This window comes from Canis lupus, chromosome 38, assembly GCF_011100685.1.
Source record: "Canis lupus familiaris isolate Mischka breed German Shepherd chromosome 38, alternate assembly UU_Cfam_GSD_1.0, whole genome shotgun sequence".
Lineage (NCBI taxonomy): Eukaryota > Metazoa > Chordata > Mammalia > Carnivora > Canidae > Canis > Canis lupus.
The window spans coordinates 14,362,162-14,389,121 of record NC_049259.1 but is presented as its reverse complement, the minus strand read 5'-3'; the positions used below and the strand labels follow the sequence as shown (position 1 = coordinate 14,389,121).

Below are 26,960 nucleotides of genomic sequence, written 5' to 3'. Positions count from 1 at the left end.
CACCTTGAATCAGAATCAAGGCAACAAATCTGGTTACGGTGGTTCAGTATTGGGAGCAACAAAGATGAACAGAACTGCTGCTTCCATCAGGGGCCTTGTTCTTCTGAATGCTGTCGGTGAGACTTGTGTAATGGATGCCAGGGGTGACAGTTAATCAGGACAACCTAGCATAAGAGACAGAGGTTTGAGTTCGTGCAAAATGTTGCCTCAGGTAGCTAAATAGTGAGTCAGAAGGACGATTGTTCCATTGGAATCACCGTACCTAAGTAGACTTTAGCAATGCCATGAAGTTCTTTCTGTGAAGAATAATGGGACCTGATTGATCAGTTATTATTGTTATACGGTTGTATTCATTATCTTTTGCAGCATGACAAATTATACTAAAACTTTGCAATTTAAAGTAACATTTATTTCTGTCACAAAGTCTTTGTGGATCATGGATCTGGAAACAACTTAGGTAGACAGTTCTGGTTCAAGATACCTTCATAAGATTGAACTCAAAGATGTTGACCAGGGCTGTAGTCATCTGAGGGCTTGATGAGGGGAGAGGAGTTGCTTCCAAGCTCACTCCTGTGGCCCTGGTTGATGGCTTCTGCATCTCACCACATGAGCCTCTCCAAAGGTTGCTCACAACATGGCTGACTTCCCCTAAAGAGAGGGAGAAAGGGACAGACAGATAGGAAGAGACAGGCGAGAAGAGACAGTGAGCATGACAAAGACAGAACTTTTATAACCTAACCTCAGAATGACTGTCATTTGTGACAGGCCAACCCTAATACAAGGTGGAAAGGGTGCATGAGGATATACCAGGAAATAAGGGTCATTGAGGCCAGCTTGGAGACTGGCAGTGGGTTTTGCTGCCATCTTTATTTGTAATGTATTTGGTCTCTCAAAAACATTCCCATTGTGGGCAGCCCCGGTGGCGCAGTGGTTTAACGCTACCTGCAGCCCGGGGTGTGATCCTGGAGACCCGGGATCGAGTCCTACATCGGGCTCCCTGCATGGAGCCTGCTTCTCCCTCTGCCTGTGTCTCTGCCTCTCTCTGTGTGTGTGTCTCTATGAATAAATAAATAAAATCTTTAAAAAAAATTCCCATTGTATACATGAAGATGCTGGGATTCTGAGAGATTTGATGATTTGAACAAAGGTCACGTTGCTAGTAAATTGTTCTCAGTTGCTAGAGTTTTCCTGGTTGTGGTGACTGGGAATTCACTGGCCATCCCTAAATCTTCTACTGTTACTCAGTGGTAGTTCTTTGAGTAGCTCTTCTGCAATAAAATAAGACATGAATTGAAAGGCTTTCCCAATCTGTTTGGACCTGGTTAACATACCAGGCTTAAGGTCAATCCCTTATAAGGAAATTTCCTAGGGCAGTAAGCGATCAGCTTGATTAAATCTTTTGTTCATGTTCAATTCTACTACATAAGTCAAAATCATACTCCTGTGTCCACTGATTCTCAGAACAAGACCTCCAGGCTTAAAATCTCATTCAGTTTCCTGTTTAAATGAAGTCTACAAGTAGGGTTTAATGTTGTTTAAGTTCTCAGCAAGTTAATGTATGCATGCATAGATCAATAGAAAAATAAGTATATAATTATAGGACAAGGAAATTTAGAGCAGAAATATATTTAGAAAATTGATGAGAATTGGAGACAAGAAAAGCACAAAGTTTGAAGAGTAGCATATCAAAGAAGCCATGTATAAGGTGCTATGGACTACATGTCTGCAATCCCCCAAAATTCTTATGTTGAAATCCGAACTCCCAATGTGATGGGAATTAAGTCATGCGGGTGGAGTCCTCATGAATAAGATTAGTGCCCTTATAAGAAGAAACAAGAGAGAGCTTTCTCACTCTCTTTTCCTTCTCTCTCTGACTTTCTCTCTTTTTCTCCCTCTCTTTCTCCCTCCTCCCACTTGCTGCCAAGTGAGGATACAATGAGGACATGGCCATCTGCAAACCAGGAAGCAAGTGCTCACCAGATACTGGATCTGCTAGTGCCTTGATTTTGGACTTCCAGCCTCAAGAAGGGTGAGAAATAAATGTTCTCTCAACCACCCAGTCTATGATATTGTATTATCACAGCCCAAACTAAGACAAAAGAGATTGGGAAAAAAAATGGCACCAATTGTGTCTAGTGATACATGTAATAATCTCCTTGCTCCTGCCACTCTTTTGTATTTGGCCCTTATTTTCTATGAGACATTCTTTTTTTAAATATTTTTTCATTCAGTTTTTTGTTGGAAGGGACATTCACATTGCATAAACATTTTTTAATGCCCCAGGCATTTTATTCCCTTTGTATGAGAATTTATGTGTTTCCTGCTTCTAGATATCTTATGTAAATACAAGCAAATATGTACTCTATATCATTCTATAATTTTTCTTTTTCTACAAATGGAAACATACCATCCATACTATTATGTACCTCAGTTTTTCAATTAATAGTATCTCTTGCAGACGGAGCTTTCTATGTCAGTACACAAAGCGATTCCTCGCTCTTTTTAATAGCTTAATACTATTCCACTTGGATTATCTAGAAATCTTTTGCTATAATAAGCCCTGCCTCAAGAACTAGTCATATATATATGCTACTTTACACACAAGGGTGTGTATACATATGGGATAATTTCTTAGAAGTAGAATTGTTGGATAAAAAGATATATGCATTTATAGTTTTTATAGATTTTGCCTAATTGCTTCCTTAGAAGCTGTAACAATTCATAATCTTGTCAGCATGGCACAGAAATATCTGGTCATCCACAATCTTAGCAGCAAGACTCAAACTTGGGTCTTATCCCATATCATAAGTAAAAAATGGTTTCCATATTTAGTTTAGTTTGTATTTCCTAATTATGAGTGAGTTTGAGTATCTTTTCATATGTTTAAAAGCCATTTTAATTTAATTTCATTTTAATCTTCCTTTCCTTTCCTTTATAGTCACACATTTTACAATTTTTTAACTGACTTATTGATCTTTTTCTTGATGTTTGCAGGGGATTTTACATATTAAAGAAATTAGGCTTTTGCCTGTGAAATTGAGTTTCAAGCATTTTTCCCTATTAAGTTTGTCTTCCGACTTCACCTATGGTGTTTCCTAATTTTTTTTTCTTTTTTTGTGAAGGGTATGAAAACATTTTTATTTTTATGTAGTCATGTACATCAATATCTCTTAATGATTTCTGAGTTCTGGGTCACACTACTTCTTAATCAACTGCCTTGCCTGCATTTACCTAGACTCAGGAAAGATAGATCTTTAAGTCCAACCCACAAAAAGCCAACTTTTGCTCAAAGCTCAAGATGCTCTCAGAAAAAAAAAAAAAAAAAAAAAAAAGTGAAAGAAACTTTAAAGAACACAAAGAAAATCTTAAATAAGCAGCAGTAGTTTTTCTTGTTTTGTCTGTTGGTGATCCATGGGTGCGGGTGCCTTCTCTAATTCCATTTTTGGCTGGATCCCTTGCCAGGTCAAAAAAGAAAAAGAGAGAGAGAGACAGAGAGAAGGAAAGAATAAGCAAGCAAGAAGGCAGGCAATCATACCTTCCACTCTGAAGGTGTGGTGTGAACAAATGAATCAGGCAGATCTGGGGAAGGGGAGGGTGCCAGGATTTATGGCCAAGGCTCTCCTCACCTAAGCAACGGTTGGTAGGCAGCATTTGTGGCAGTGGCTGAAAGCTATTCCAGGGCTTGGCTGGGACAGTATCTGCTGAATAACTAGGCCAGTCTTAGAGCCAAGATCCACAGCTCAGCCGCTGTTGCTGCTGCTGAAGAAGGCTCAAAACTCATTTTTGCTGAGTCAAATCTCTCTTCGGGGATTTAGAAAACAAATGAGGCTCTGAGAAGTGGAAATTCTTCTGGACAATTCTTTGGGAAACAATGCAGCGGGTCTTTTTGGGGCTTCGTTCTTATATAATAAATTCATTCAAAGGTGGAGACCCCATCTTCATGATAGATTTAAGATTAGCTCACCCTGGAGGAGGCTTCCCCAGTTTTAGGCAAAAACAATAGAGAAATGAGAAAATGAGAAAAAGAATAGTAAAGGGAGAAAAAAATACATATAGATACATATTTCAATATGAAAGACAGATGCACACAATTTTCCATGCCAGCTAGTCTGCTGTGTATAAATAGGAGGAGTTCAAGGTAAACTACCAAGAAAATGACTCATCTGGGCAAGAATAAGGAAAGAGATCAAGTGTTCCTGAGTTATTAGTAACTTGAAATTACACCCTTATGCAGAGAACCTTCAAAGCTGCATTCTCTAAGCTTTGACCTCCGGTAAATGCATGACCCAGCCATGACTTTAGGTAACCAGAGCCAGGATATTCCAGGGAATGTTTCATATGTCTAGCCCACATACATTTTTTTTTTTTTTTTAGCTTTTTCCCAATATGTAGAAAACACCTTATGCATTTCATAAAGTGCTTTAACTAAAGTGTGGGTGTTTGGAAAACTAATTCTGCTGTTTGTCACCTTATCACTACCTAAGCAAATATTTACTGAGTACCTACTATGTGTGGGGCACCATGCCAGGCCATTAGCAGGAATTCAAAGGGGGATGACTGATGGTTAGCATCTTCCAGATATTTGTAGCCTAAAAAGCTGTATATAAGACATGATCATGGTGAAAAAGGAGGAGGATGGGGAATTGGGGGGAAGGACAAACAGTATGGGATACCAAAATTCTAGTACTTACACCCAGAGATGATGCAACTACATTTTAACGAACACAATCCAAACTTCACCGAACGCAAGGTCAGAGCGAAAGTCAAGGTAAACTGTACAGGCAGCAACAGAGACACTGGATCACACTTCCTCATAAACATGCAATCAGCATTTGTTTGCCATGCATCCCACTTAAGAGAAGCTCCTTGTCTTTTTCTCCTGGATACCATAAAGACATGAGGATTTCACAACCTAAAAAGTTGGTTTTGCCTTTTTCCTGAATATGTCACTTATGGCTAAACATTTGGTACTAGTCCTTCAGGGTTTCTGCTTACTTATAGTAAATGTTGTGTTAGGCTTTTATTGCTCCATGGATTCTGCTTTCTTAGGTCTTCCGATGTCTCATCTCTTCTATTTATTGCTTTTTTCCTATGGCTCTTGGTTTCCCCACCACTTTAATATCTGCTGACTTCCCCTAAAACCATACTTCTCAACTAGAATTGGCTCAGCCATTTACTTTACAGTATAAAAGAGATATAGTAAGGAATTTCAGGGGTCATCGGGCAAATGTACATTGCTAGCTTTGTGTTGGGTGCTTCTCCAGCCTCATCTAATCACCTGTGATCAGAGCAGTAAGCTCAAGTGACAAAAAGAGCCAACGGAGGTGGCTTTCCAAAACAAAGTTATGATGATGACAGATATTCATAGAGTACTTCTTGCTAAGAAACAATTTACTATTGAATCAAGTGGCCACCTGTACCCTAAATTTAATTATAGACCTCTTTCTATGTAATGTTGCTTACTTGGAATGAGGTCTTATTTTGACAGAATTGTAGACCACAGCATTAAAAGGGGATGGGGAAGTTCAATCCATCCATCTTTATGAATGAGTTACTGGACACTTAGAAGGACTAAGTGAACTCACCTAGTTCAGACCTAGGAGTAAAGCCAGAATCTATAAATTCCCTTGACAAGTCCTTTCCATTGCACAATCTTTATTCATTGTGCATGATCTTTAATTTCGCAATTAAAATAAAGTGCAGGGATGCCTGGGTGGCTCAGCAGTTGGGCATCTGTCTGCCTTCAGCCCAGGGCATGATCCTGGAGTCCCAGGATCGGGTCCCACATCGGGATCCCTGCATGGAGCCTGCTTCTCCCTCTGCCTGTGTCTCTACCTCTCTCTCTCTCTGTGTCTCTCATGAATAAATAAATAAAATCTTAAAAAAAAAAGAAAAAAGAAAACCCACTTCCTTATTTAAAACAAATATATATATATATAAAGTACAGTGTAGTTTTTTGTAAATATTTTTACACTAAGATTTTCTAGCTTTTTTTTCTAGTTTCTGTCAGTCATCAATCAATTACAACATCAACAATTTTAATACTGATAAAAATTTAATCTGAAAGGAACATGCCTACACAAGCAAAATAATTTCTCAGTGCCAAGAATAGAATAATATGTAGCTGAGAACTTCTCAGTTTGCCATGAACCATAAACATAGACTACAAGTGATAGGAGCCTGGACTCATTCATTCCTCTGATTATGCAACCACCTTAGTTGGCTATGGTAAGTCAAATGACCTGTAAATCTTGGGGACATCAAGAAGAAACCATCACAGGCAAATTAGGACAAACACATCAAAGCATGGGAAGTGAGCAAGAAATGGAGTAACCCTGAAGATATTTATTATATACATGTGAAGGAAAATGTATACTATAAATCGTTATTTGTTAATGTATATGATTATATATAAATTTAGATCTCCAAATTAAAACCAGTCTCTTTGCAATTTGACAGAGGCAGATAACACTTCCTGAAAAGTAAAGAGAGACTGGGAGCTCCAAAAGATGTGAGGCTAAAACAAAATACTTTTATTGAATTAAAAAGAAAATTTTAACTTTTAATTTTTGAGTTCAATAAAAACAAGACTTCTGATTTCTTTTAAATGAATATCATTTTTGTAAGCCTTGGATCTGGCATTCTCCATACCTGGCATCTGGCAACCCCTGGATTGAGAAAAGAAGCAGCTATTCGGTAGACAGGCTGGATTGTACGTATTACTGCAAGCTAGTAAAATCCTCCTAAATCGGTAAAAATATCAACTTGCTGTGGAGATGAATTTAGTTCGGAAAATTCTCCCTTCGTCTTAGGAATGATACTAAACCATCTAAAGCTGCTTCTAATTTATATTTAATCTTTAGTATTAAATGCATGCACTTACCATCAGGAGGATTTAGCTAATTCCTCACTCTGTCCCTTACCCATTATCCAGCATCCTGGCCTCTTTAGAAGCATATTGGCCTCAGAAACTGAGACTGTCAGCCACCAGTAATGCAGCTCTGAACATAGTAGGCACTCAAAACCATTCTCAGAATCAAAGGGGCATGGAGAGAAATTTAATAGGTTCATTTCATTGAATGCCTCCTATGGTAGCACTCCAGACCAAACAATAGACCCTAAAGCTTTTATCTAACCCAGGTTTTATCAATCTCTCTCCACTACTGACATTTTGGTCCAGATAATTCTTTGTTGGTGTGAGTTTGGCAGGGGCGGGGGGGTGGGGGGGAGCTCTCTGGCATCTAATAGAATGTTCAGCAATATCTATGGCTTCTATTCGCTGACTCCAGTAGTACCCACTGCACCGAAGGTGTGACAGCCAAAAGCCAATGTCTGCTGGGGGGAGCAAATTTGCCTCCATTTGAGAACCACAAGTTTAAATAGCTTGAATGATACTAGTGGCTAAGAATCAGGAGAAGACTGGGACATTATTCTTAATCACAGTAAGAGTACTTTTACCCATGCAATTAAGGAATTTATCTAATCTAATCTAATTTATGGTTAGTTGATTTAATTGACTAAAAATGAGAGCAAAGTAACCTCAGCATTTTGCTAAATATATTAGATACATTATTAATTTAATCCTTGCAACAACTTTATACAACCAACTTACAAAGAAAAAGGTTTGGAAATAAAGCATAACCAAAAGTGCTATGGGTATTACTTGGCTCAACCTGATTCTTCTTACCAAAGTACATGCTCTTATTCACTGTATCATTCCTTTATAATCCGTTACAGTCATGGACTACCCGAATTCTAAATGCAATTCTAGATGTAATTCATCTCATAACAGACCCTGGTGAAGAGAATGAATGACTCAGTGACAATACATTACTATTACAGGAAAAACATTTCAAGGGCTATGATGCACTGAAGGTGAGTCATTAGAAACAACTATAAAGAGAGAGCAAAATCTGTGTTTTACAGGGACATGGAATAAATTTCGACAATTATTCCACTTTGGATCACACTCCAGTTTATGGAGCCTATCAGAAAAAGAACATTGGGAGGGAATGGTGGGATCACAGTGGAACTTGCTCCAGGAAAAGGTGAAATAGAATCAACAGGAAAGAGAGGTCTGTCACTTTCATGTTTGACACTCATAGACTGTGCTAAAGAAAACATTTCTGGCATATTTTTAGCCTTATTATGGAAAAATGGACCCTGCTGGGTCACATGGACAAGCTTCCAATCCAATAAGAGTCAGAAATGCAAAAGAAAAATACCCTGGGAAAATTCTCTCCCTGCTCATACATAGCAGAGCATACAGTGCATTCCCTTGTCCAGCCTATAATTAAGACGAAAGGCATGTTCCCCTCCAATTTGCTGTCCAGTGGCATGGTTCACATTCCATCCTGGCTGCAGTGGCCTGATTCGTCCTAATGCAACACATTTTTAAGGCAAGAAGAAAAAAAAATAGTAAAACGCACATTTTACTCTTAAGTGTTTCATAGGATGAGCTATTTCAGTTTATACTATTTTTAGCTCAGTTAAAAGAAAACATTTTTGAATTGGCCATTTCTTACAAGAACTCAAGTGTAAGGCTGTCTGTCGTTAGAAAGTAGCTGTCGTGTTTGCTCAAGGTGCTGTCCGTTTTGTTGAGACCCTTAGCTGTGATGGGTCAGCCTAAAAAGGTTTGGACAGTGTGGTATGTGCCCAGAAGGTCAGATGCTTTCCCCAGCCTCTTGGGGTATCAAAACTTGGCCAACAAACCTTTGAGAAGAAGGCCGTTTGTGAAAACTCTGAAACTTTTGAATTCCACCCAGACTGAAACAACATGAGAACTGTCTTTTTTCATAGAAATACCCCCTCTTCCTACCTCTCCTTAAACCCTTAAAGCCCAGGAAGTCAACTTAATTAATAAAGCATATAGAGAATGAGATCTCAAGGTTGACCTACGTGGATAAACACACATGTATGTTTTTCTGAAATTCATATAAATATATGTAATTGTGGGTATATATATATATATATATATATACACAATAATATAAAATTCTAAATACATGAATTTCTGGAATATATGTTTTATATATATATAATGGAATCATTATATATATATAATGATTTATATATATATCATATAACTTGTGAGTTCCATTTTCTTTCATTCTTCTAGAAAAATCATCAGTGAATTTTCACTCATTGGGTGACATTTTTTAACAGAAATTACTTCATTCACAGGCTAACTCTATTTGAAATACAATTATAGTATAATGATTTACATTGTAGTGCTATGATGTCAAAGCACATACTCATAGACCATTCTGTGTCTAAGAAATCACCTTTTAGAGGGCTTAGAAACTTACAGGTCTGACGAAATCAAATCATTTCCACAATAGCCATGTTCCACCACCCCAATGAGAATTTATCTCCAACAAATAATTGAATAGTTGCAAATTTTCCCAGCTGAGATATTAAGACAGAAGTTTCAAAGTTTGAACTCTCACAGAAGGTATGAGATAAATAGATGAATCTGCTTCCATGTGTATTAATACTGTACTTACTAATTGCAAGCTCTGTAATTATACCTTCCAGATGTGTCCAATCCTGTACCTAAACTCCATGCCTCGGGCCTTTTTAACAAACAAGCCTTTTTTTTTCTTTCTTTCTTTTTTTTTTTTTTTAAGAGGGGAGACAACTGAGTTTCCTAGCAGCGAGCCCTAGTAGTCATTTGGCTACAGTTTAGCTTCTCTTTAAAAGTTCTCTCCTGCCTACTGGATCACCCCATTCCAGCTCACCCTTGATGAGTCATGAGGCTGCTGTTCACACCCATTGCCTAAAGTCCTATGAAGCTGGTGGTTCTGTGGTCCTGCTTAAGGACCACCAGAGTTACTCTGCCCTGTAGCTAGGAGTTCCCAGACTCAGTACTCCCAAAGATGAATTCAGTGGCTGTTCATTAATCAGTGTTCTTACTCCTGAATGTTACCCCTTTGTAATTCTGACCAGGGAGATATAAAATAGCAAGAGAGGACAAAGGATTTGTTTCATATCAAGATATGTTTTGTTAATGCAGGCTATTATTCCCCAAATAACTACATCTTATTACAGGTAAGGTTAGTTTTTAACAAGTTAATTATATGAGAAACAAGAAAACATGAGAAATCTATCCATTCTTTTTAGTACTTAATACAATAGAGCAAAGTTCTTTGTAATGGCCCCTATTAAGTATGAGCTGTTGCTTAAGGAAAGAACCGTTGCCTAATGGTAAATGTTAGTTAAGGGTTAGTACTGGGACAAGAAGGGCTCAGGCTCACCCGGTAAGTAATAAGCAACAAGGAGGGCTTGCTCTGAAATCCAGTAAATCCTTTCTGCACATGGTATGCACTGCAGCTCCTATTGGCTCTAACACAAACCACTGGAAGAAAATTCCTTTTTGTTTAGGCTCATTGCTTCTCAAGTATGCAAAACTGTTAACTTACAATAGGAGAACAATTGATATTCTCACTGGCTCATGTATATAAGATTCAAATTCAAAAAGTTCCCTATTAAAAAAAAAAAAAAGTTCCCTATTAGCATGAATGGTATCTGTGTTGAACTAATTCCAGGGATAGCAAATTGATTTCATGCAACTGGACTTGGCTGACCTGTCTTACAATTCTTACCTTCAACCCCCTTGGGTGTGTAGCTACTTGATCACAGTGAATGAACAATTCTCCGGGAATGAGATAAAAGATGATCAAAGATAGGTCCCCCTGATGTTTCAGAGAATAGTCCATCCCCAAAATGTTCCATCAGAGGCCCAGCCACCCTCTTGGCAGAGATGTTAGAGAAGAGATCAGAACAACGGACGGTGGTTGTATGAGGTAAACTCTGAAGATCTCTTCCAACCTTGCAATGCTAATGAAATGGCCTTATTCCAAATGATTCTTCAGCATTAGGAGAAAATTATGGCTTCTGCATTAACTCAAAAGAGAATTTCAAAACAGTGTCTGGCTTAGCTGGATTATTTCAGAAAAAGAAAGTGTGGAATCTGCCTTAAAGTGTGAAGTGGCCAAATAATAGTCGTCATGATGGTAGTAGTAGTAATAGTTATAATAGCAGTGGTAGTGGCAGTAGTAGTAGTAATGGTGAATCCAAAATTATTCCTACCTTTTCATGTAGTGCCATGGAATTTTTTTTTTTCTAGAGAGCAACCTACCTAATTATATTTCACTTAAGTTAAGATCAGAGTTAATTTTCATTATCCCTGAGAAAAACAATTCACTAAACTAAAGGAACTGATGGCACTTGGAGATGTCTTGGGGCACGCCGAGTTTTGGGAGGGGAAATCTGCTGGAACAAATAGTAGATGATCCAGAGATAATGAAGAAAATACCATTGACTTTGATGCTGATGCTGGATGCACTCGAGGTGAACTTTTCCAAACTGTATACCACTGTACCACAGTCCTGGGAATATTCTCTTTTTGAAGGCAAAAGAAAGGCATTAGAGAGTTGGCAAAAGAAAGAATGGAAATATAAACAGGAACAATCTCCTAGTCCAGAATGTGACTGCTGGCAAAATTAAAGGACTTTCTTGATATATAGAAAGTCTGTCCTCGTTGCCCCTTTCTTGCCCCAGGAACACAAGGATGGCAACCCAGAAATAGTAACAGAAGCTGCCTTGATTTTCATAGTTTTGTGCCCAGCTGCATGTACACCCCATAACCCAAAGTGTGTTATGGTCGAGGTTTCAAGGAGCAGGGAGGCACTGATGTTTGTCCACAGACTGACTGAGTCCATATTTGAAACAAACAAGATTTTTGAGAAAACTAAAGCTGAGAAATGAGAGACAGAATTGATTTTATCAAAAGTGATATAAAAAATAAAGTAGTTCATGCATCCGAAGATGCTCTAAGAGCAAAGAGGTATTTGGCAGTGGAAGAAAATAGATCTAATTTTAACCCAGTACAAGACCTATCAGGGCTGGCAGTGTGTATTCCAGGGCGGGGGGCAAGTGGCTACGGATGGAGGGGGGTTGGAGAGTAAGATCCCCCAGGCCAGGCCAAGACAGGGTTGTTCCCAGATATCTGTCCACAGAAGCACAGTGCCAGGAAGGAGAATGCCTGTCAGAGTCTGGGAACCAGAAGGAAGGCGCAGAGCCTGGAAAGTAGGTCACACCATGAGTCAGGCTGAAGGGGCTGAGCAAGAAATCAGCCATGGAATGAGCAAAGGTGGGTGACCAGGGAGTCAGGGAGGAAACTTGGTATTGATAGACTGGCAGGAGGACAGCAAGGAGCTCATGCCATGATCCTTAACTGCCGTAAGTCCTCAGTGTTGTTGTTTCTGTACCAGCCAGGGCCTAAGCAGGTAGCAGATGCTCCGTTGGATGCATTTTATATGATTTCACTAAATGAGCCACGTGGCCAGAATGATCTAATAGGTGTCAGATACTGTGTTCATTATCCACTGAACAAATAGATAATAAGTTCCCACTATGTGCCAAGCACGGTGCTGGGTGAAGGGGTCACAAACGTGGGGGAAATCTGTCTTAGATTCACCCCGTCATGGCTGTGCATGTAAATCAGTTCATAACCACCAGGCTATGGAGGAAACTGTGTTATAAATATTTTTAAAGGTTGCTTTTTTTTAATTGCTTAAAAATGTAGTCAAAGAGGGGCACCTGGGTGGTTCAGTGGTCGAGTGTCTGCCTTCGGCTCTTCGTCCTGGGGTCCTGGGATCGAGTCCTGCCTGCATCAGGCTGCCCTCAGGGAACCTGCTTCTCCCTCTGTCTATGTCTCTGCCTCCCTCTGTGTGTCTCTCATGAATAAATAAATAAAATCTTAAATATACATATGTATATATAGTCAAAGAATTTAAGAGACATCTTTGAAGCTGGCTGCTTCCAAGTAGGAGAACTCATTGAAATGCAAAACATCACATGGTCCATAGAAACCAAGAGGTGAGAAGCAGTGGGAGTAAGATCATTCCTGCCCTTCCTCCAATTATTTGGGCAGGGAAAAAAAGAAACAATCTCAGGCAGTGGAAGCTGGAAAATGGCATTTTCTCCACTGAGTCCCTTCAAAAAAAAAGTCATACATGGAGCTAAGAACTGTTTAGGTTTTGCTGGGGTTTTTTGTTTGTTTGTTTGTTTGCTTGTTTGTTTTTAAGGTTTTATTTATTTAGTCATGAGAAACACAGAGAGAGGCAGAGACACAGGCAGAGGGAGAAGCAGGCTCCCCTCCGGAAGCCCAATGTGGGACTGGATCCCAGGACCCCAGGATCACACTAAACCATCCAGGCACCCCGCTGTTTAGGTTTTGTTACCATTCATGCATAATGACAGTCATTTGTTTATTAAAATGAAAAAAAAATTAAAGCATTATTTAGAGCTAAGGGGAGGACCGAGAATCATTGTTATTGGTTTATCCATTATCTTAAGGGCAGAATAATGAAACAGTGAGGAGCACAGACTCAGGAGAGAGGCTACCTAGATCCACAGCCCAGATCACACCTTCACTAGCTTGGGGAAATTGGGCAACTTCCCTCACCTCTTTGTAATTCCCTCAGACACAATAGGTGAATTATAATAGATGCAACCTCTTATCATTGTTGGGAGAATTAAATGAGTTAATATATGTAAAGTGCTTAGGATACTCTTTGTTGTATATTCAGAGTACTTGTATGCTGGGAAAATAACCATGAATGTGCACGACATAGTCCAGTCAAGAAGCTTATATCCTAGTGAGAGAGACAGACAAATACACAGATAAATTCAATTATGATGATTAACAGGAAGGATGGGAAGGAATAGACAAGAGCAGGAAAGGACTATGTGATTATCTTGGGTACTTAAGGAAGATCTCTGAGGTGATATCTATGTGAAGACCTAGAAGATGGGATGACAGTGGTGGGAATAAAAGGGTAGAGTGTATGGTCCCAAGGAAAAAGTTTGGTGGGCTCTAAGAACTGACTTAGGTCAAAGTGACTGGACCACATGAGCGGGGGTGAGGGCTGTGCTGCTGTGGTCCTACCAGAGCTGGGAGACAAGTTTGGAAACTTTCAAATCATGTGTGTTCTAAGGAATGCCATGCTGAATTTCTAATCCAACTGGTTTTAAAACCCTGCATCCAGTCACTCAGCCAGTCACCAGCTGAGCACAAGGTCGTCTCTTGCCTAGAAGACTTTCAAAATGGTGTCCCTTCCTACACCCTTGTTCCACTGCAAGGAGATAAATCTCCATGTGACAATAAGAAAGACTTCTTAAAACATAAACAACAATTTAAAGCCTTTCAGTGGTTTCCCATTGGACTTAAAATGAAATGCAAACTCCTTTCCAAGGGTCTCTGAGGCCCTACAGAATCTGGCCCTGCTTCTCTCACCTAAATCTTCCATCACACTCTCCTCTTTGTTTACTAAAGCTCAGTCACGGTCTGTTACTTGAAAAGTGCAAACCTACTCTACTCTAACCTCAGGTCTGTCTTACTTGCTGGAACCATTGCCTAGAATATTCTTTCCCCAGATACTTTGCATGGAGTGCCCTTTCTCATTCATGTAGATGCTCAAGTGGAATCACTTGACCCCTGATCCCAAAGTGGCCTCTCACCCCTACTTCCAATCACTTTCTATACTGTACTCTGATTTTTTTTTTTCCTTCCCTGAATTTACAACTAGCTGAGATAACCTCCTTTAGGTATTTATTTTTTATTGCCTACCTCCATTAGAATGTAAGCTCCAAGAGAGACGGTATTTTATATGTCATGTTGACATACAGATTGTATTATCACACTGAAGATCCCTAATGCATATATGTCTGGTATCCTCAAACTATGCACTTAAGTCTAGTGCTACCAACATAAACCTCTAATGGTGATTTACTCAAGATAAAGACTCCTAGTCTCTGGTATCTAGAGATAATCACAGTAGCTCTGCCAATTAGTCCATCAGTGGCTCACAAAGCCTTCCATTGACCTCCTCCAATGAGAAACATGCTAATTATTGATGTAAAAATATATAATAATTCCTGATCTTAGAAACTCATAGTGTTACTGAAGATATAAAACATTAGCTCACTAATGCAATGTATTCAAAGCATAAATCAAGAGGTGCATCTGATGATAGCAAATGACACAAGTTATTTTACATTGCTATGCAAACAGCTCCTGTTGTCTTGTCACAAAATGACATTTGTCTCTTGCTGCTTTAAGATCTTTTCATCTTTGATACTCTGTGATCTACCACAATGTACATCTTATAATTATCTTTCTATTTATCATTTGCTATAAATTGTGGATCTTTTATATGAAAATTACTGCTTTGGGTAGCCTGGGTGGCTCAGCAGTTTAGCGCCATCTTTGGCCCAGGGCCTGATCCTGGAGACCCAGGATCTAGTCCTATGTTGGGCTCCTGCATGGAACTGCTTCTCCCTCTGCCTGTGTCTCTGCCTCTGTGTGTGTGTGTGTCTCATGAATAAATAAATAAAATCTAAGAAAAAGAAAAAAGAAAATTAATGCTTTTACCAGGGCAGAAAAATTATATTATTGTCTCTTCAAAACCATCTCACTTTTATTACCTCCTTCTGGGACTCTGATTAAATTTATGTTAAACATTCTCATTCTATTTTTCATACTTCTGAATTTTTCTTATGCTTCCATCTCTACATCTCCCTGAGTTTAATTCTATATAATTTTTCTTATATCTCTTCTTTACTTTACTTACTTTTCTCTTATGCTGACCTAATCTGCCATGTAACCCATCCATGAAGTCTCCTGTGCCAATAGTTTTCACTTCTGAAAGTTATATTTTGTTCTTATTTGGATTTACCTGATAATTTTATCATAATCTTCTAGTTCATGTTAATTTTTGTGATTCCAAATTCTATTTCCTTAAGCAACCTATACAAAATTATTTTGTATTCAGTATCTGAAATCTCCAATATCTGAGTTGCTTTGGGTCTAAATATACTGTCTGTTTTTTTCTAATCATTCTTACCCATGGTGGCTTACTTCTTCATGTGTTTGGTGATTCTGAACCATGTGCTATTTATTTGATCTTATTACATGGTAATCAAGAGCACTTATTCAGAGAATGATTTCAGAGCATTTTGTTGTTATTCTTGTTCAGAACCACTTGCTTATTCTGGGAATCAGTGAATGTTATTGACCAGGGACCATTTCACTTCTTTTGGTGTCCAAAACATTCTATGTTTCAACACTCCCACCATTCTGCTGGCCCAAAGCTTGGTATGCCAATATTGGCATTTGCTCTCAAAGTAAGCCCACTTGATATTTGCTAACTACTCATTGTCCACCTTTAACTGGTTTTTGTCGGTTTGTTTATTCATTATGTTATTTTTGGAGAGTGTTGGGAGAAATTTATCCATGAGTCTGTCTCATTTCTTTGTGTTCCCTGAAATAGAGGAATTGACAGCATTTGTTCTAAACTACGTTTCCAAGGATTTTTGTAGAGCAAACAGCCTCAGAAGATACACATGCTATCTCCATCTAGGGCAGAGCACATATTTATCCAGAATAATAAACATAATTTCTCCCTCCTGGGCAAAAGTTGAGCAAGTTTGTTAATAGCCCTTTAAAAGGTTGGGTTTTCCTAATCCGAGCATTCCTCAGCTATGATATAAACCACACTATACATACTGAACATCCACCTGGGTTTCTCCACCACCTTGTGAGGCTTACAAGACAAAGGAACTTAGAAGAACATGAAACTCATACTCCCTGCTACGTTGTAAGTAGTGAAGTCCGTTGTCTCTGGTCCAGGTGTCTCATGTCTTCTATCAGCATCCATGAAACTGTGGCAGGTAACTTGCTAGCTTGGCAGTGGAGTAAAGTCTCAGACTCTTCACAGTTCTTGACTGTGGGAGAGACATAGTGAAGTTTCCTCTTATTTTCTGTAAAACTAGCAATTTTGTAAAAGGCATGGCTAGTTATTTTGTAGTAAATCCCCCTTTAGTATCTATTCCAATATCTTGCCAGAAGTAAAAACACAGTATCTTATTTATATTCATGACTTCCATGCCCAGCAACAAAGTTGTATTGAATGAATGACTGCATGAATGAAGGCAAACCCTAAATCATAAAATGATAGCAAAACCATAACATGTCAGATTTAATTAAACAACTTATTAAGTAATTATGAACCATTTACTCATGTCAGCATTTGCATTACAGTAAAGTAGCATTATGCTTTCCTTTAAGTTATGACATTCAACTATATGTGTTTGGTCTAAGAGAAAAGTCAGCCTAGGCCATGCAAGTAATTTTACTAACTGCTTGGCCCAGAGTCTATATACAGAGTGAGCCTGAGAAGGGGAGACATTTGAATCTTTGGTTACTCATCTGGTCCTATTCACAAAGGCCAATTCCCTACTATGAGTGGGGAATTTATAGTTCAAGAGACAAGTTGTTCATAAAACAACAGGCCTTCCCCTAACATTTGAGTCCCAGGACAAGACCACAAATGGAGGCCTGTAAACCATATAATACCTCTAATACCTAAAAGTTACAAACCAAGTCAAGAAAGAGTTAAGTAAAAAAACTCTCTCCTCTGAACCTTGCAAATTATACCTTCATATTGACAAAAGCTAAAAAATAAATGTGCATAAAGGTATGGTTTTTATGACTGAAAGTTGGCAAAACATCAAAGACAACAGAACTTAATTATTATTATGCACATAGGGGTATCCTGTTTATGGGCTGGTGATGTCTGGATGAGTAATAAAGCAAAGACATACACAATACATAAAGTATTATGTATTTATCCCATAAAAATGTATTATTCTTCCTTTGTTTCAGTGAAATCATTAATTATATTGTTACAAACAAGATTTTCAAAAAGTTTTTGTTTTCATATATATTGTGCTAGCTCAAAGTAAAAGATAAATACATACGAGGTATCCACAAATATAAATTAAAGTAGATACAAAAAATTAAAGTTATTGGTGTATACATGTTTTAAAAGCTATCCTCCTATTTCATTAAAAGTCATCCATTACAATTAAAAGGCTAAATATAAACTATAATTTATGTTTATCTGACATCTGAGCCATTAATATTTAAGTAAAACTGAAAAGGTTTGCACAATTAATGAAGTCATTAATTTCTTAAATAAAAAGCTTACTCACCTTTCTAGCATTCAGTTATCTAGCTGCTTGTGTAATAATAATAATAATAATTAATAATAATAATATAATGGGAATCTCATTTGATGCACATTATATCGAGGCCCATGGTTCACAAATTGAAGATCAAAAGGAATGCTTAATCATGTGGTCATGTTTTCTCAGCTACTATGCCCAACGGTTGCAAACACTGCAGAGAAATCTCCAGAACCATCACTTGGGGCAGGAAGGGGAGCAGTACTGTGGATACTGTGGACACTCAGCACTGCTGGGAAACAATACTTCTTTGTGCAAGATCGCCTTGCATCCCTGCATAATCCCAACTAGTATCTTCACACCAAGCGCTCCCTCAGCTGGCTCCACGCCTGGCAGTGAAGGACGAGGGGTGGAATCTTCTCTTCCTTCTTCTGACCTTTCTGAGTCTGCCTTGTGTTTTGGCTTTCCTGGCCAGCTCCAGGGGTTGAGCCACAAAATGCAGATTGTGCAATCTCAGTGATTCTGCGTACAAACTCAATGCTCCTATGTTTACATTCACAACTGGCCTTGCATAAGATAGAGATGAGCTGTGAGATGATGCTAATAATTTACAATTTTACATTTCCTTGCTTGGGACAACATTAAAGAGCAAATTGAAAACACCACTGCAAGTCAAGAGAGAGAGGGAGACTGGTGGCAAAAGGAAAGAATATCTTCATATATATTTTCACAGCCCTCCTTCCTGCTTTTTGGAAACAGGGACATGTTTATTTTGCTCTTGGCACCGCAAATAACACAGCCGGCCCTGGTTATGGATCATTCTGGACCAGCACTGAGCTTTGGATCGCAAGGGACAGAAGCAGTTATATATTTTTAATATCTTTATTTACCTTTTTGTTTTGTTTTGTTTTTAACTGTGGTTTTTAGGGAGGTGTTCTGAAACACATGCTGCAAGACAGGTCCTTGCTCATGTCCAGGTTCAAGGACAAAGCTGAGGACAGCCTCTAAACACAAACCAATGTTTACTGCCGGACACAGCAAGCAGCAACAACTTTTTCGGATGCTGGAGGAAAACCTGCCTGTGTTGGTGATACTATGAAAAGGTAAAAGGATACACAACTAGAAGCAAAATGAGATTTTACTATTTTCATTTTTCCTCTGACTTAGAATCTAATCTCTCATAAAATGAGCTCCACCTATAGAAAATCTGATTTGACAACATTGAACATCAGTAGAATTTTTAAAACCAGCATGTATCACAACCACTATGGTTTTATATCAAAGAAAATTTTGTTTTGCTTCTTTTTTCAGACTCTGTTTTGGACATTGGTAAGATTGGTTCTTCTCAAAGGATGTATATAATGTCTTTATTGATATCCTCCTTGACATGCAGCACAGTGACTTATATTAAACACAGCATTTAACCTAAACTCATTGAATTAATTTTACGTTTATTTGGTGATTAGAATACTAATATATTGAATTATGAGATGTTTTACATTTTAGAACACATTACCTCTAATGAGATCAGCTCAAATATTTGTGAATAATTGAAGTGCACATGTCACAAACATTTGTGAATTTTGTCTTTACCTCAACCCCATACCACTATTCCCACCCCCCAAAAAAGTGCCCGAAAAAAATTACAAGTGGAAAAACAGCCCACTCAGAAGGCAATTGAGTCTTCAGGTTACAAGGCTCCACGGGCAATTATTGAGCCCTGGAAATTAAATCTGACACCCCTTGCTCTTAATGTGTCCCTGACACCTAAGGCATTGCTGAAGTTAAGTAGCAGTTACATAAAGATATATTGTTGGTTGCATTTTTTTAAAATACGCCATTGTTCTTTAATCAACTTCTCTGTTGATATTTAAAAAAAAAAAAAGTCATCTACTATTTCCTTTTCAAATTACTTGAAAACATACCCTCTCACTTCCCCTACATATGCTTCAGCCACACTGGCCTAGAGGATTAATTTCGAGTTTACCTTTTTAGGATTCCAAGAGAATCTGCAAAAGGATCTGGCCTTGTTTTTCTGGACATCTGCTCAAATTCCGGGCAGTGTGGACAAAGAGGCTCCTTTTTTGAATGGTTGCTTGGCAACACCTTATTTCCAAATACACCAATCCCTGGATAGATACAGAGCTGTGTCCTATTTCCAACCATCCTTTCAATGCCCGACCCAACAGAGGAGTGCTTTGCTAGGTCAAAATCAAGTTTCTAATTCAGCCTGTCTCAAGACTCTGTCGTGCATCAGCCATTGTTGTCAAAAGAACCTGACTTCCCCTCGGAATTCCCATCAGAGAAATAATGGAAGGCGTTTGACTGCTCGGCCATTTGCACTCCAACTTTTCACAAGCTCTTAAGGGAAATGGGAGCAAATGATGGATGACATATTAAAGGAGACGGATGATGAGTAAATGAGAATGTCAGCTAGGTTTTCATACTCTACAGGGCATGGTAAATGCAGTGTTTTGTTTGCCTTTTTTTTAAAGCATATCCATCTGTCGAGGTTCAGAAATTGATGCATGAACCTCTAGGCACTATGCTCATGTTTTTGAGGTCAGGCTGATGAAATTGAACGGGGCTTCAGATTTAGTGTTAAGAGCCATGAGGGCCAAACTTACACTCTTTAAATCTGTCACGTTTAGCAGCTATCAGCAGAAAAATGAACTTTCAGTTGTCTCCTTGAGACAATTAACTTGTTTTCGCTGCCCTTCCTCCACCCAGCCAAATCCTATCTACTCTTCAGTCTTCTCCCCAAAATCTTCCCAGAACGCTCCAGTCCAGAGCAACTTTCCCCCTTCTACACTTCCATCATCAGTTTTCTACGATGCTTAATAGAAATCAATCTTTGACGCCTTGCTTCAACTCTTATTTAGGTTACTTGACATTTTTAACCATTTAACTTTTTATATATTCACACTTTGCTTCTTCGACCAAATTCTTAGTTCCTCAAGTTCTACCACGATACTTCAGTAACTTACCATTACCTGACATTAACATATTTTTTTAACATATTTTATATTTATTTGTTCATAACCTTTCTCACCAGAATGCAAGGTCTAAATGGGCATTGACTTTGTTTCTTTCTTTGTATCTTCAGAAGCATCAAGAACAGTGCCTGGCAAGTAATGGGGCCCCAACAGATGTGTTAAATGGGTGAATGAATAATTGAGTGAACAACTCATTTGTTTTAATCCTTTACTTTGAATTGTAACATTTTTAACATACACTCTAACAAAACTGGTAGCAATCAGAACCTTCTTGGAGGCCAGAAGCCTGGGCTTCATAGACATACAGGTGTGGATTCAAATCCACTTTGTTGCTTACTATCATCCTGTGGCTATCTAACATTGAGCAAACCGCTCAACTCTGTGCCTCAGACTCTTCTCCTTTAAAACAGGATAAGAATATTGACTTCATAAAGTTGATGCATTAAATAGGACATAATCAATAAGATTCCTGGCATGCAGGAACTGCTCAACAGTTCATTGTACAAACCTACGGTCAATACCACTTGCAATATTGACAGCACAGCAGTAGGGGAGAAAAAACACCAGTGTTCTATTCATGCTGCTATTATAACTATAATTAGATATTGTCTGGCAACAAGTTTCTTCCTCAACTCCTCACTGTGATTTTCAGATGGGTCATTCAAACATGAGTCTAAAACTCCATGGCAGAGGGAAGCCTGGGTGGTTCAGCAGTTGAGTGTCTGCCTTTGGCTCAGGGCATGATCCCAGGGTTCTAGGATCGAGTCCTGCATCAGGCTCCATTGGGGAGCCTGCTTCTCCCTCTGCCTGTGTCTCTGCCTCTCTCTCTCTCTGTGTGTCTCATAAATAGATAAATAAAATCTTAAAGAAATTTAAAAAGAAAAAACCTCCATGGAAAAATCAGCAGATAGACCAGGACTAGCAGAGAAGCATTTCATGACATTGATTAGATGAACTAGAATATCGATGGTGGTAAACAGAGGTTACAATGGCAAGGCAAAAATCTGGATCAGATGGCGTATTAGAAGTGCAGGAGAGGTGGATGGAGCAACAGTGACATGTCCAATTCAGAATAGTGGAATACCCAGGTATCTGAGCAGATTTGCTTTCAGAACTAAGTCAGAACTATGGGTAATGACTATGCTAAGGGAAAGTGTCTGGAAAAGCAGAGGAGCAATACAGGAAGAAAAATAATGATGATGAGACAGAAGAATTTAAATACTTGTGACCAGGGTGCCTGGGTGGCTCAGTCAGTTAAGCATCTGACTCTTGATTTCGGCTCAGGTCATGATCTCAGGGCCCTGGGACCGAGCCCCACATCAGGCTCCACGCTCAGCTGCGAGTCTGCATCTCCTTCTCCCTCTGCCTCTTCTCCTGTTTGTGCTTGCTCACTCTCAAATAAGTAAATGAAATATTTTTAAAATAAATACATAAATAAATACATACTTGTGACCTGAGGATCCCCTCAATAAGTGACTCCTACACAGATAGGAACCTCCTCATCTGATGCAGTTGGTACTTCCCAATCCAAAGGGAAAAAAAAAAAAGAGGCAATTTTAAGTAAAAAAAAAAAAAAAAAATTATTTTAGAATTTTATTCTAACTAAAACATACAAATACACCAGTCTTTGCAATAGGACTAAGAGCTTTTATTTGAATATGGATCTATTGTCTATTGCCCTGCTCTTTCTTTCTTGTATAAACCACATACCACATTCATAATGTATGGGCTATAATTTTAAGTTTGGCTTCCTTCAAAGTGGGCAAGAATTTAAGACAATTGCAAAGCAATGTGGGCATGAATTTTTTTTTAAGATTTTTTTAACTTCTTTCCCAAACCTTATTTCACATACATTAACTGGTTATAAATATTTAGGCCCCCATTTCTATCAAGTCTTTCTGAGATGTTCAATTTGAATTTCACAGAAACAATAATCTCAATCTTTTGCACTGAATTTCATCAGGTTGCATAAAAGTTCATTAAATTGCATAATCACCATAACAAGCGTAACTTGTACAACATCATGTTTGGAAACAACAAGACTAAACCTTAGTAACTATTGGGTGGGAGTGATGGGAGGTCCCAGGGTTGATTGTATACCAGAGAGCAGCCTACAAGCTGCGAGCTTTGGCCAACTGTTGACATTAGTCATCATGCATAGCAGAAGGAGAAAGAGTGTCAGTCTATTGAACAAGTTAGTTAAAGGGAGGCCTTATTATCAAGTCCTTTATTCCACCTAGTGACAGGTAAATCAGTCCAACTCCTATACTGGTTGAATAAAAAGAAATAAACAACATACAAGAAAGGATATCCATTTTAAGAGTTACCAGTTATCAGCTTGCTCCGGGTATGCCCAAATATCTTGGCTCAGTCCTATCTGAGGTTGAGGCACCGGGATGAAGACTGTCATCAAATGGACCATGGAAGGCCATTGTAAGGTAACATCTTTATTCCAGGCTCAGGGTTTGATGTACACATTCTGAAGAAAGAACTAGTTTTAGGAAGGCTGTGTTAAGCAGATAATGAATACTACTCTGCCAAGGGGAAGATATGTAGACAGCGGTAAGAAATTATGACTAGAGTCACTAGCTGACCCTGTGGCTTTTATTGAGTTTTGTGGGCTTGTGTGGCATAGTATCCCTGAGACTGACTCATCACTTCTCACTGGCTTAGAAACAACACAATGGACAAATCATTAGGTAAAACAAACACAACCGTAATGAGTTGTGTGTGAATTGTAATGAATTGTGAATGCAATGAAAAATTAGTAAAAAAACAAAAAGTATATATATATTTTTATTTATATATTTATAAATATATATTTAAATATTATATTTAATAAATATTATTTAATCAAAATATATATTTCAAAATATATTTTAAATATTTAAATATTTAATATTTATTTATTTATTTATTTATTTATTTATTTATTTATATTTATAGATAGATAGATAGCTACCTCTGTACCTGAGAAACAAAGTTTGGAGATAATGAGTCTTTTTTTTTTTTTTTTTTTTTTTATAAATCACTCTCTCAATATGCTTGCAGATAGTTGAATTGGTGCCCACTCCACTTCCCCCTCAGGACTATCAATTTACTTGCATCAACAGCAATTGTAGTAAAGTTAGCTAAGCATTTGGCGTTGTTATACTCACCAACAAATTCCAGTTCTCTAATCAATCAGGTGGTGAGGGTAGATGAAACAAAATGGAAAATCAGTTTTCTCAAATCTTCCTCCTTGAGTTAAAACATCGTGGTCCATGCTAATAAACATTGGTAGGGGATTGTTTTTTTTCACTTCCCTTCTCTTAGGAGCAGTAGCTTGGCATTCAGCATCAGGGGGTAAAAGATTTATTTCTTTTAGATGAGATAGCTCCTAAGTAAATTGGTAGATCTGTGAAAAACAAGAGTTGAGAATCTAAAAGTTCCCACAAATTTCAAGAATGATTCATCCTTCTGTAGCTTTGGTAACAAATAATCAGCAGAACCAGGGTTTCACATGTTTCATCTATCAATAACTTACCTCAGTGAGCACACCTTTCAAGCTTAGCACCCAGTGTCAGCAATTCCATTCTGAAAGTCAGACAAAATCAATGGCAGACTCACTGAAAAACACAATCTGAGTGCCTGCAAGTCAGCAGCAGTCTCACCCAGGTAAGCATGTCAACCCACTTAGGTGTCTGGAAGTCCATCAAATTCTGAACCCCATGTTTCTCAGAAACTCTGTATGAGATATGCAGTCTACTGAGTGGTGGTCTCATCACCCCGTGGCCCTGTGGTAACATAGACATAATAATAAATAATAACTACTTTTACATACATTATTATTTCACTTGAAGCTAATAACAACCATATGCAGTGAATATTATTCCTTTGGAAAAGGAAAAATAAAGTATATATTATATCTAATGTTTATTGAACATGTAGTGATTTCCAGCCTCCATCTTTAGCACTTAAATGTTTTTTTTTCTTTCATTTACGCCTTACAAATGCATTGTGAAATAGGTATCATCTCTCATTTTACTGTTAAGTATATAAAGGTCAGGAAAATTAGAGCCTGCACTGAAACCCAGGCCTTCTAACGGCTGAGTTATGATCCTTTCTCTCCAGCAGAATAATAGTGATGGAAAGTCCCATCAGCAGACCCAGGGAAGTAGGAGCTGGAAGCTCGTGCTGTGCTTCTCTAGGTTTTTCTCCCATAAAACTTGCTAACAAGCTAAATTTCCATCCAGGTCCAAGAAAATAACTAATTTGCTTTTCTTACATTAGTAAAATTGAAGATGACTTTCAAAAATCTTATATTAGACTTCTATACCCTTAGAGTCTGAAATGAAGTAAGATAATGAACATTGATGGAGAAGATTTAAGAAAAACACTTGCTTTTGCAATTTTCTGAACTTATGCTGGGCTTACCAACAATTTCTATGGAGACCGTCTTCTGTAGTATTGAAGGAAGCAATATACCTTCTCTTATTTACAATTTTTCAACACTTATTTGATATTTTTAATCTTCACATTTGAAATTTTTCAACTTTGTGAAAAAAATAGGATAAAATAAGGAATCTCATGTAGTCATCAGCCAGCTTCAGTAATTACTAACTCACAGCCACCTTTCCGCTACATTTTTATTCACATCCCTACCCTTAGATGATTCTGAAACAAATACGCATCATGTTATTTCATTTCTAAATATTTTAGCAAGTCTCTCCAGAAAATAATGACTCTTTTCAAACATATTCATGATCACATCTTAAAAAACAATTTAATATCAGAAATCCAATCATTGCTCTTAATAATCTAATACTAAGATAAAAAATATGATGGTTCAAAAAACTATGATGGTTCAAAAATATGAAAAATGCTTACATTTTTTGCAACTCATTTGTCTTCAAACTATATCCCACTTGGGATGTACAGTAAGATGACTATGCTTTAAAGCCACTTAGAAAGTTCTTCTCTGTTATGTCACCAGCTCTGCACATAATTCAGTTCATATGTTTCCTTTTCCTTTACATTTTTAGGGGTTGCTTTTTTAAATTTTATTTTAAAATTGTGTGAAATATGTAGATGGTTTCAGTGTCAGATCTACAAAGTGAGGTAGATTCTCTACCACCCCTCAGTAACCATTTTAAAAATGTGTATATTTTCCTTTGCTTTTTTTAAATGTAAGAAAATACACATTTTTGTTTGCCTCCATTTTTATTAACTAGTGTATACTTTACATACTTTTCTCTATTCTGCATATTTTAGTTAACAATATTTCTTAAAGATCATCCATAGTAATATATTGAAATATGACATATTTAGCTCACAGTACAATACTCTTCATGGGGATATTCCATAATTTTTAAAGAAGTCCCCTATTTTTGTAATGCATAGTGGTTTACTTTTTAATTAAAATTATACAACTTTAACATGTTTATAGAAGGTTCTTGATAAGGTATCATATTTACTTTGGAATCATCTGAAATATATATATATATATAATAAAATATAAATAAATAAACACATAAGTGTAAATGTATATATAAAATATAAATTATATATATTATATATATATATAATATAGCCTAAGTGGTTCAGTGGTTTAGCGCTGCCTTCAGCCCAGGGCCTGATCCTGGAGACCTGGGATCGAGTCTCACATCGGGCTCCCTGCATGGAGCCTGCCTCTCCCTCTGCCTGTGTCTCTGCCTCGCTCTCTCTCTCTCTGTGTCTCTCATGAATAAATAAAATCTTAAAATATATATATATATATGAAGATCTGTATTACCTTTGCTGACAAGACATAGAAAGACTTCAAAATTTGCTGTTTATACAAAAGAGTAAGAGAATATGGCACCTGAAAAATATTCTTCCCAAGATGCTTTCTTTTCTTCAAAAAACATCTGATTTAAGGTCTAAGTGAATTCCAACATGAATAATACAAAA

At 37.8% G+C, this 26,960-nt stretch overlaps 2 long non-coding RNA genes across 2 annotated transcripts in view; one reads left to right on the top strand and one right to left on the bottom strand.

The window, feature by feature from the left end:
• Window positions 1-401: 401 nt before the first annotated feature.
• Window positions 402-20,299, bottom strand: LOC102156261. The gene is made up of 3 exons (XR_005385527.1): window positions 20,021-20,299; window positions 16,652-16,791; window positions 402-648 (listed from the first exon to the last, which is right to left on the bottom strand). It is a non-coding gene; the product is annotated as an uncharacterized LOC102156261 (long non-coding RNA).
• Window positions 18,591-26,960, top strand: part of LOC111094577 — a 23,775-nt gene continuing 15,405 nt past the window's right edge. Inside the window, exon 1 of the long non-coding RNA XR_005385529.1 lies at window positions 18,591-19,136. This is a non-coding gene — a long non-coding RNA (uncharacterized LOC111094577). The remainder of the gene's footprint in view (window positions 19,137-26,960) is intronic.